The sequence below is a fragment of the Primulina tabacum genome, chromosome 1, assembly GCF_025594145.1.
Source record: "Primulina tabacum isolate GXHZ01 chromosome 1, ASM2559414v2, whole genome shotgun sequence".
NCBI classification, from domain to species: domain Eukaryota; kingdom Viridiplantae; phylum Streptophyta; class Magnoliopsida; order Lamiales; family Gesneriaceae; genus Primulina; species Primulina tabacum.
In genome coordinates this window covers 12,696,214-12,707,814 of record NC_134550.1, presented here as the reverse complement: position 1 = coordinate 12,707,814, position 11,601 = coordinate 12,696,214, and the positions used below count along the sequence as shown (strand labels likewise).

Below are 11,601 nucleotides of genomic sequence, written 5' to 3'. Positions count from 1 at the left end.
CAAGACATAAACATAAAACCTCAGCCCAAGCTGTGGCTCCCTCCAGAAGTACCCTCTCCGGTCTCCTGATATCCTGGAGTACCTGCCATTGTCCACACACAAAGACAACAACAGCCCCCCTTGGGGGTGAGCAAAGCTCCGTATGAAAAAACCAATCATATATACCACAGATATCTAAACAATGATATATGGTATGCAATGCATGTATGTCGTGGAGGTATCAGGTCAAATGCCCATCCACTGAGCACATGTCAGAATCAAACGAATCGCTATCAAATCAATGCTCGAGCTGGCACACCGGCCTCAATAAGGGATACTCGTATGATAGCGTCGACAAAGCGCCATCAAATCCCAAATCTCATATCCAATCATCGGGGCCACAATTGTCTATGCTTTACGGGTCATATAATACCAACATAGCAATTGTGTTCACAAACCCCAGAATCCAATCAAATCATATCAGGGTATCCAAGGATCATAGCTCAACGTGCATGTCATGTATCGATGTATGCATCAAACGATGTGTGTTAACAAAACATTTATTTTATACATCGATATCTCAATCTCAAATGTCGTGTATGCCACATAAATCAACAAATAAGACATATAGACATGTATTCTCATTCCAATCAATCCAATCAATCCGACATATATCATATAATACAGATACCTGTCGTATGTTACCCGGTCGCAACATACCTCAATTCTTCGTTTTCAGTTGATGTAGCCTGAAGATATCGGTATAATACTTTATCTACATCAATAACATACTCATTCCAATCAATAACATAATCCAAAATCATTAATATTAGTTTCAAATATCATTTGAAACTTCAAAAAAATTCATATCAAACCAAAATCATATCATAATTCAATTTCGACTTCGAATATAAGTTTCTTGTCGGTTATTCTACTACATATAGGAAATTCAACTTCAAATACATGCTATTCCAGCACTTTGATATTTCGAGCTGTTGGAACTAGAAGAAAATTACCTCAGTCAGAAGCCCTCGACGCGACGATCACAAATATATAATTTGTTTCGCGTTTAGACAGCGTTTCGAATTCAATTCGGACGAAGGAATTTCGAAATCTCGTATCTTCTCTCGAATCCTCGAAAATAGAAATGAAGAAAGAAGAAGAAAAAGCTTATTCTTATCTCCACCGTTTCGGCGCTCGGGCGGTAGAATTCTCGCGCCCGAGCGCGAGACATTCTGTCCCCGAGAATTGTTTATGCCGCGCTCGGGCGGTCAAAAGTTACCGCTCGGGCGCGTAGTGTTCTGCCCGAACACTAACATTTTCTACCTTGGCGCTCGGGCGGTCATTTTCTACCGCCCGGGCGCCACACATTCTGTACAAAATATTTATGTTTGTACTAAATTGGCGTCCGGCCTCTCCACTCGAGCTCTTACAACGTCAATTCATATTCAATATTCATTTTCTCAATTTCATTGTCATAATATACATCAAATGTATAATCACATATCAAATTCCTGAATTATCGATAATCATATAAGATTTATGATAATACGATACACGGTCCTTACAAAATCTCTCTTGTTAAATTAAGTGTTTCATTTATTAAAATGGTTTTAGATAAATATCATGTAGTGTATACATGCACATGCAAAAGGGATTTTCATGCCCAGGGAAACAGTTGAGAAGCATGTAAGTCCACAGTTCTATCCTCGATGGCTAAATTGTCCTAACAAGTCGAGGAAAAGAGAGGCCGGAGGTACATCTCTTCTGAGGAACCTCCTCGCTCTCGTGACGGCAGTAGCAGTAGTTAATAAGAGAAAACGATGCATAAAAAGAATAAAGGAAGAAAGAAAAATGTATTATTATATAAAAAAATTATTTTCTGGGAAAGAAAGTCTAAAACAATTCGATTAATTAGATATAATAAAATAGAGAAATAGATTTTTTTAAAAAAATATAATTCTAAATTAAAATTGCTATGATACGTAGAGAACGGTGAAATGTGGGGTTATTAGATTTTGTTCATGTCATCTACATGGATAGTGTCGTTATCAATTCATCACATGTCACATGTGTTGAATGGACAAATCATGGTCACTAATTCAACAATGATATAGGGATGAATAGTTTTGATTGACACTCAACACACGTCTCATGTGTTGAGTAGATGAGAGCACTACTCATATAAAATGACATCTCTCAAGTGAGTTTCTTAGTACCAATCAATCAATGCACTAAAAAAGATTTAATTTTATATTGTCGTAAGCATGCATGTTATGTCCACTTTTTTCGAAGAACGTTGTAATTTATTCTTCTTGTTTATATATAATTTTCTAAAATTATTGTTTCCCATTAACGTAGTTCAATAGTTCTTCTATTTATAGTCAATCCACTCAACTCCAGCCACACAATCTAGTACGTACGTACCAAGTCACTCGGCCTCCAACTCCAAAACTAGTGGCAAATCAAACCGCTACTGCCGCCAATCATTATCATCATTATGGACAACGGTAGACCGAGAAAACATGGTGTCTCCTCCGGCCATGTCGAACCCATTCCGGCTTTCGATCCACCGGCGAAACCGAAGAGAAACAAATATGCTTTGGCATGCTTTTTCTTAGCCTCCATGACATCCATCTTACTTGGATATGGTATTTTTTATTCTTGCCTAGCTCACTTTTTTTGGTGCCCAATTTTTGGATAAAATTTCAATTTTGTCAAGCGACAAGGTCATGAATAAAAAAATTTCAAGAAAAGATCAAAATAACATGTATATAAATTAATTTTTTTGGGTAAGAAAAATATAATAATGTTTGATATTATTGTGTGTATATAATTCAGATATAGGAGTGATGACTGGAGCAATAATCTACATCCGAAAGAACATTAGAATGACCGAAGTACAAGAAGAAGTGATCATGGGAATTCTGAACCTCTACTCTCTCCTGGGCGCGGCCGCCGCCGGACGTACCTCCGACTGGATCGGCCGTCGCTACACCATAGTCTTGGCCGGAGTGATATTCTTCGCCGGGGCCTTGCTCATGGGATTAGCCACCGACTATGCCTTCCTCATGATGGGCCGCTTTGTGGCAGGCATAGGCGTCGGCTACGCACTGATGATCGCTCCGGTGTACACTGCGGAGGTGGCACCGGCTTCCTCCCGGGGCTTCCTGACTTCTTTTCCTGAAGTGTTCATCAATTTTGGTACGTAACAACATTCTACCTTAACCTTAATTTTCTGGATAACTTCACTATGAATTTACTTAGTTTTTACTGCTTTTTTAATTTTATATGTTTGTCGGGCACATGATCAAGCTCGTAAAGAAAATTGACATAATTGGTCCTCGTGGAAAATATTTCATGGGTCGTTTTTAGCTTAGCTGTCCGAAATAATTGGGAGAGACATTCAAGTCTACGAGAAAGATTGTGATGCATAAAATAAGAATATTCAAATCAACCAAAGATTCTTGGGAGTTTAAAATATAAATTTAAGACACAGATTACAAATTTTTAAAAATAAATTTTTTGATCGGTGTGATGCTGCGAAAATTAATTTTTTCCCTATAATTTACATTTTTAAAATTTTTATCATATTAACGATGAATTTATATTCTAATCATGTAATTTACAATATTTTTTCATTTTTTTTCATGTTACGTAGAATTTTCGTTTCTAGTCATGTAACTTGTATGTTTTTTTTTCTTTTTTGTTTGAGTCCATCATGTCTATCAGGCAAAAAATGAAAAAAATATGTAAGTTAAATGATAATAAATGAAAACAATATATAAGTTACATGACTAAAAATAAAAATTTATCGAAAATAGCAAAAAAATGTGCATGTTTTAGGATTAAAAATACAAATTCATCGTTAATATAATTAAAAATAAACAAAATGTAAATTACAAGACCAAATATATAATTTTCTTATCACGTGTTTGACTCGTCTTACACTATTGGAAAAAACTAAAATTGTAAAACAAACATCAATCTGTTGTGAAAAAGTAAAAATTTATGGTAAACAGTAAAAATCTCAAACTCTCAAAATTTACCAAACTACACACTTTATAATATTTTTCTCTCTACTCAATTGTGATTTTCTTCACAAATGAGAGATCTATTTATAGGAAATCTTTACAAATAATCCAAAAATAAAATACATCATTACCTACATCATCACACACTAATTTTCAATATTTACAACTCTTATTTTCAACATTCAAATATTCAACATTCAAATATTCAATACTCACATTTTAAATATATTTTTCAACACTCCCCCTTGTGATGATGATCATAATGATTGTCTTCATTACGTGTTTTTATACTGCCTCGTTAAAAACCTTACTAGGAAAAACCCATTGGGATAAAAACCATAGTAAGGGAAAAAGAGTGCAGTCACGTAAACTCCCCCTCATGTTGACACGAACAATTCTTCACAAATTTCGTAGATTGCGCATCCCAATATTATATATATGCTTTCTGAATATTGACGTAGGAAGCGCCTTTGTGAAGAGATCTGATGAATTTTCACTTGATTGAATGTGACGAACATCAATACATTTATTCTTCTCAAGCTCCTTGGTGAATGCGAAGAACTTAGGAGGAATATGTTTAGTTCTGTCGCTTTTTATGTATCCTTCTTTCATTTGAGCAACACATGCAGCATTATCTTCATATAGTATCACAGGCTTCTCATCAGATGATAATCCGCATGAAATTTGGATATGTTGGGTCATTGATTTTAACCACACACATTCACGACTTGCTTCATGTAGTGCAATAATCTCGGCATGATTTGATGAAGTTGTAACGAGCGTTTGTTTCTGAGAACGCCAAGATATTGCAGTGCCTCCACGAGTAAATACATATCCAGTTTGGGAACGTGCCTTGTGTGGATCAGATAAGTATCCAGCATCCGCATAACCAATTATACTTGGATTAGCATCTTTTGAATACAAAAGTCCCAAGTCTGTCGTTCCTCGTAGATAACGGAATATATGTTTAATTCCGTTCCAGTGTCTCTTTGTTGGATATGTGCTAAATCTTGCCAACAGATTCACGGCAAAAGATATATCAGGCCTTGTACAATTTGTAAGGTACATAAGGGCACCGATGGCACTTAGATATGGTACTTCTGGACCAAGAATATCTTCATCATCTTCACATGGACGGAATGGATCCTTTTCTATGTTTAATGATCTAACAACCATTGGAGTACTTAAAGGATTTGATTTATCCATATTAAAACGTTTAAGGATCTTTTCTGTATAATTTGTCTGGTGAACAAACATTCCACATTCTTTTTGTTCAATTTGTAAACCCAGACAATACTTGGTTTTTCCAAGATCCTTCATTTCAAATTCTTCCTTCAAGTATGACACAACTTCTTGAATTTCTTTATTCGTTCCAATGATGTTTAAATCATCAACATATACAGCAATAATTACGCATCCGGATGTTGTTTTCTTAATGAAAACACAAGGGCATATTGAATTATTTACATATCCCTTTTTCATCAAGTGATCACTTAGTCGATTATATCACATTCGACCTGATTGCTTTAACCCATATAATGATCTTTGTAATTTCACAGAATAACATTCCCTGGGTTTTGAACTTTGTGCTTCAGGCATCTTAAATCCTTCAGGGATTTTCATATATATATTACTATCAAGTGATCCATATAAGTAAGCTGTAACAACATCCATAAGACGCATTTCTAAATTTTCAGATACCGCCAAGCTAATCAAATACCGAAACGTAATTGCATCCATCACAGGAGAATACGTTTCTTCATAATCAATTCCAGGCCTTTGAGAAAAACCTTGTGCAACAAGTCGAGCTTTATATCTTACTATTTCATTTTTCTCATTTCGCTTTCGAATAAAAACCCATTTGTATCCAACAGGTTTTACACCTTCAGGTGTAAGGACTATAGGTCCAAAAACATTACGTTTATTTAGCGAATTTAATTCAACCTGGATGGCATCTTTCCATTTTATCCAATCCTGCCGATTTTTACATTCACCAAAAGATTTTGGTTCATGATCTTCGTTATCATTTATGATGTCGATTGCCACATTATAAGAAAATATATCATCAATTTCATCTATATCTTTTCGGTTCCATATTTTTCCAGTATTAATATAATTGATAGAGATTTCATGATTCTCGTCAGTTTGTGGTTCTGACAGAACATTTTCATCATCATGTGGTTCTTCAGGAACACCATTCTCTATTTTGTGATCATCATGTGTTTCTTCAGAAACGTCATTCTTTATTTTGTGATCATCGTGTTTCTCTATGAATTTTTTTTTTCGAGGATTTTTATCCTTGGAACCGACTGGCCTTCCACGCTTCAGGCGTTTAATGACATCATGAGTATCTTCCATTTGTTTCTTTGGAATTTCAATTCGAGCAGGGGCATTTGCAGCATGTATATATGATTTAGTTACCCCTTTTGTGTCTGCAAATGCATCTGGTATTTGATTTGCTATTCTTTGCAAGTGTACAATTTGTTGTACATCTTTTCACATTGTTTTGTTCTTGGATCCAGATGTAACAATGATGATACATACCATGTAATTTCTTTTTCGGTATGTTTCTGTTCTCCCCCTAACATTGGGAAGATTTCCTCATTAAAATGACAATCAGCAAAACGTGTTGTGAACACGTCGCCTGTCTGAGGTTCAATATATCGAATGATTGATGGACTATCATAACCGATATAAATTCCAACCTTTCTTTGAGGTCCCATTTTCTTTCGTTGCGGTGGTGCAATAGGCACATACACCATACATCCAAAAATTCTCAGATGAGAAATGTCTGGTTCTTTACCAAATGCAAGCTGCAATGGGGAGTATTTATGATATGCACTTGGTCTGATGCGAATTAATGAAGCAGCGTGTAAAATTGCATGTCCCCATATAGAAATAGGGAGCTTTATTTTCATTATCATTGGTCTAGCAATCATTTGCAGACGTTTAATCAATGATTCAGCCAATCCATTCTGTGTATGTACATGAGCAACAGGATGCTCAACAATGATTCCCATAGACATACAATAATCATTGAAAGTTTGGGAAGTAAATTCACCAGCATTATCAAGTCTAATTTTCTTGATTGTATAATCGGGAAATTGATTCCACAATTTTATTATTTGAGCAAGTAATCTTGCAAATGCAACATTTCGAGTTGATAATAAACATACATGTGACCATCTGCTGGAGGCATCAATCAATACCATAAAGTATCTGAATGGTCCACATGGTGGATGGATTGGTCCACAAATATCACCCTGAATACGTTCAAGAAACATTGGTGATTCAGTTTGGATTTTGACTGGTGATGGTCTTATAATAAGTTTTCCAAGAGAACATGCTTTACATTGAAACTTATTATTCTGAAAGATCTTCTGGTCTTTCAGTGGATGACCATGTGTATTTTCTATAATTCTTCGCATCATTGTTGAACCAGGATGTCCCAATCGATCATGCCAATTGGTTAATATCGAAGAATTATCAACTAACATGTTTGATTCAATGGGACTTATATGTGTATAATGCAATCCAGTAGGGAGCATTGGTAGTTTTTCAATCACATATTTCTTTCCTGATTTATATGTGATAAGACACATATATTTCTCATTCCCTTCATTCATTGTTTGAGTATCATACCCATGGGAATATATATCATTAAAACTCAACAAATTTCTTTTCGATTGTGGTGAATATAAAGCATCATTGATCAAAAATTTTGTACCATTAGGTAACAAAAATTGTGCTTTACCACATCCTTTAATCAAGTCTACAGGACCTGATATTGTATTCACCGTTGTTTTTGTTGGTTTTAGTTCCAAGAAATATCTTTTATCTCGGAGGATAGTGTGCGTTGTACCACTATCGGGTATGCAAACTTCAGCTTTGCTCATAGCATTTTCCATATTTGAACTTCAAAAAAATATGCAATGAAATAAATTACTTGCAATATATATTTAAATATAACACAAATCATAATTATACAATAAAACATTATTCTATGAATACATGAAAAATAGATTATTGTACATTTATATTCTACCATTATATTGTTCATTTTCAGAGAAATCGTTGAGAAAATCTGCAGCATCAATATTGTTCATTTCTATCCCACCAACATATTGATCATTTCCAGAGAAATCATTCATAAAATCACCAGCATCAAAATGAGTTGAATCACTCAAACGGTCACTGCGTTCAGTGAAGTTGGTCTCCTTTTCTTTCCCCTTTAATGATTCTTTATAAAGTTTACAAAGGTGCTCAGGGGCTCGACAAACTTTGGACCAATGTCCTGGAGTACCACATCTGTAACAAGAACTTTCATATCTTTTTGAGTGCTTCTCATTAACACTTGTATTCTCATGATGCCTTTTCTGTGGATGGTTTGGGACGTTCTTTTGAGATGAGTTATAAAAATAACTATCTCGATTATTTTCAAAACCACGGCCTTGACCACGACCACGGCCAATTCCACGTCCACGTCCACGTCCACGACCTCGACCTCGACCAAAACCTTGTCTTTGAATTTGATTTTGGTTTCCAGGTTTAAATTCATTTTTACTTACAGCATTTACTTCTGGAAATGCTGTTGATCCAGTGGGTCGGGACTGATGATTTCTCATTAATAGCTCGTTGTTTTTTTTCCGCCACAAGAAGACAGGCGATGAGTTCAGAATATCTCGCGAATCCACGTACTCTATATTGTTGCTGTAGAGTAATATTTGATGCATGAAACGTGGAAAATGTTTTTTCAAGCATCTCAGATTCTGTGACCTCATGTCCACAAAATTTTAATTGCGAGATTATTCTATACATCGCCGAATTGTAATCACTGACTTTTTTAAAGTCTTGGAATCTCAATGTATTCCATTCATCCCGGGCGGTCGGAAGTATAACTTCTCTTATATGTTCGAATCTTTCTTTTAATCCCTTCCACAAAGCCATGGGATTTTTTTCAGTCAGATATTCACATTTCAATCCATCGTCGAGATGTCGACGCAAAAATATCATGGCTCTTGCCTTTTCTTGTGACGTGCATATGCCATTTTCTTTAATGGTCTCGCTTAGACCCAATGACTCAAGATGCATTTCTACATCTAGAGTCCATGGCATATAATTCTTTCCCGTGATGTCGAGCGCAACAAATTCGAGCTTTGTTAAATTTGACATGGTGGTACTAAAAAAAATTACGATGCATTTTATTAGTTAATAATTATTGCAATACAAAGTAACGGATAAACAACAAGTACAAGTATTTGTAAAAATAAAGAAAACGCACGAGGAGGATATTCTCCGATAAATAAAAGACTCGTGAGTATGATAACCAAAATAATTAAAAATATCTTTGAGAAAGTCATCTTCTTTTTTCTTCAAAAAATTTGATGATGAATAATTTTTAGAGAAGAAGAGAAAGTTGGAGTGATGGAATGTGTTTGTGAGATCATATTTATAGGGCAAAAAATAGCCGTTGTTTACCATTTATGACCGTTGGGGTACAAAAAAAAATAAAGGTATGTATTTGTATAATTTTATGGTAATAATATGATATATATAATATTAGACATGTTTAAATAATTATGTATATCATATCATAATATTATAATGAGTGTCATAATTTATTTTGTTTAAAAACCTTATAGGCTTTTATACTTGTCGTATCCCTTACCGGGAGTGTGGGATGGCGTCTTAACATCCTCCCAAGATTTATAACAAGTTTATGAAAAATTTATTTTTATTATTTCTAATAATAACATTATATTGTATATTAAATAAATACACAATAAATAAATAACAGTAAAATAAATATAATTATTTTTGTTACCTTTTTCTTCTGTTTGGAGCTTGGAAAAGTATGTAGGACTTTTAGAGCTTCGTGTTGATAACGTGTTGTGAAAAAGTAAAAATTTATGGTAAAAAGTAAAAATCTCAAACTCTCAAAATTTACCAAACTACACACTTTATAATATTTTTCTCTGTACTCAATTGTGATTTTCTTCACAAATGAGAGATCTATTTATAGGAAATCTTTACAAATAATCCAAAAATAAAATACATCATTACCTACATCATCACACACTAATTTTCAATATTTACAACTCTTATTTTCAACATTCAAATATTCAACATTCAAATATTCAATACTCACATTTTAAATATATTTTTCAACACAATCATATATAGTAGATTAAATCTGAGTTTTAATTATTCAAAAATATAATTTTTCCATATAAAAAAAAAAGTGAACACAAAAACTTAAATGCACGTGTTAATGCCATGTTACATGTTTCACAGGTATACTTCTTGGTTACGTCTCTAATTACGCATTCTCAAAGCTCCCAACGGATATAGGGTGGAGATTCATGCTCGGACTCGGCGCAATCCCCTCTGTACTTGTGGCTGTCGCTGTCCTTGCCATGCCGGAATCGCCGCGTTGGCTTGTAATGCAAGGCCAACTTGGCCAAGCCAAACGTGTACTCGACAAAACCTCCGATTCAACGGAGGAATCCAGATCAAGATTAGCAGATATCAAAGAAGTAGTAGGCATTCCCGAGAACTGAGACGACGACATCATTTCGGTTCCCGTACGCCACCGCGGCGAAGGCGTCTGGCGTGAGCTCTTCCTCCACCCTACCCCCGCCGTGCGCCACATCCTAATATGCGGCCTAGGGATACACTTTTTCCAACAAGCAAGTGGATCGACTCCGTGGTATTGTATAGCCCAGAGATCTTTGAGAAGGCAGGGATAAAGAACGATACCGATTAGCTACTCGCGACAATGGCCGTCGGATTCACGAAAACTATCTTCATCTTGGTGGCGACGTTTTTGCTGGATAGGATCGGACGGCGGCCATTGCTTCTATCTAGCATGGCGGGGATGATTTTGAGTTTAGTGGGCCTGGGTACTGGGCTGACAATTATTTCAAACAGATCATAAATTGATTTGGGCCATATCTTTGTGTATAACCTGTGTTTTGACTTTTGTGGGCTTTTTTTCAATCGGGATGGGCCCGATCACCAGTGGGATTATTTCAATGACATTTCTATCCTTGAACAAGAGTATAAGTATCGGAGGGATTGTATGCTGGGATTGCTTGTGTGTCATGGGTGTTCTTTTACGCTTTATTTCCCGAGACTCGTGGCAAAACGTTGGAGGAAATGGAGTCATCGTTCGGGACTTTCTTCCGGTGGAGGTCGACGATGAAGAAACTAAAAGAAAAGAAGGGTGACAGCGACGGACAAGTTCAAATGCGGAATGGTACTATGTAAATTTGCTTGGAGAATGGAGTTTTATTTCCTTCAATAGGTTAATGAATCTTAATTAACATAAGGCTTTTTATACTACAATATATATTATATGGATTGCTAAAGTTGTGTTGATTGGTGCATGCACAGAGACGGATGTATTCTAGGGCTGTACTGGGCTGTAGCCCAGCCCACTTTTTTAATAATTTAGCGACGGTTTTTGAAAAACCGTCGCTAATATTTCCGACGATTTTAGTAAAACCGCCGCCGATCTGGATCGACGACGGTTTTAATTGCACCGTCGCTACTAGTGACGGTTTATTCAAACAGTCGCTAATAACAG

General features: G+C 35.5%; 1 pseudogene; it reads left to right on the top strand.

Annotated features, from left to right (window-relative positions):
* Window positions 1-2,351: 2,351 nt before the first annotated feature.
* Window positions 2,352-11,334, top strand: LOC142541827 (polyol transporter 5-like; annotated as a pseudogene).
* Window positions 11,335-11,601: the final 267 nt, after the last annotated feature.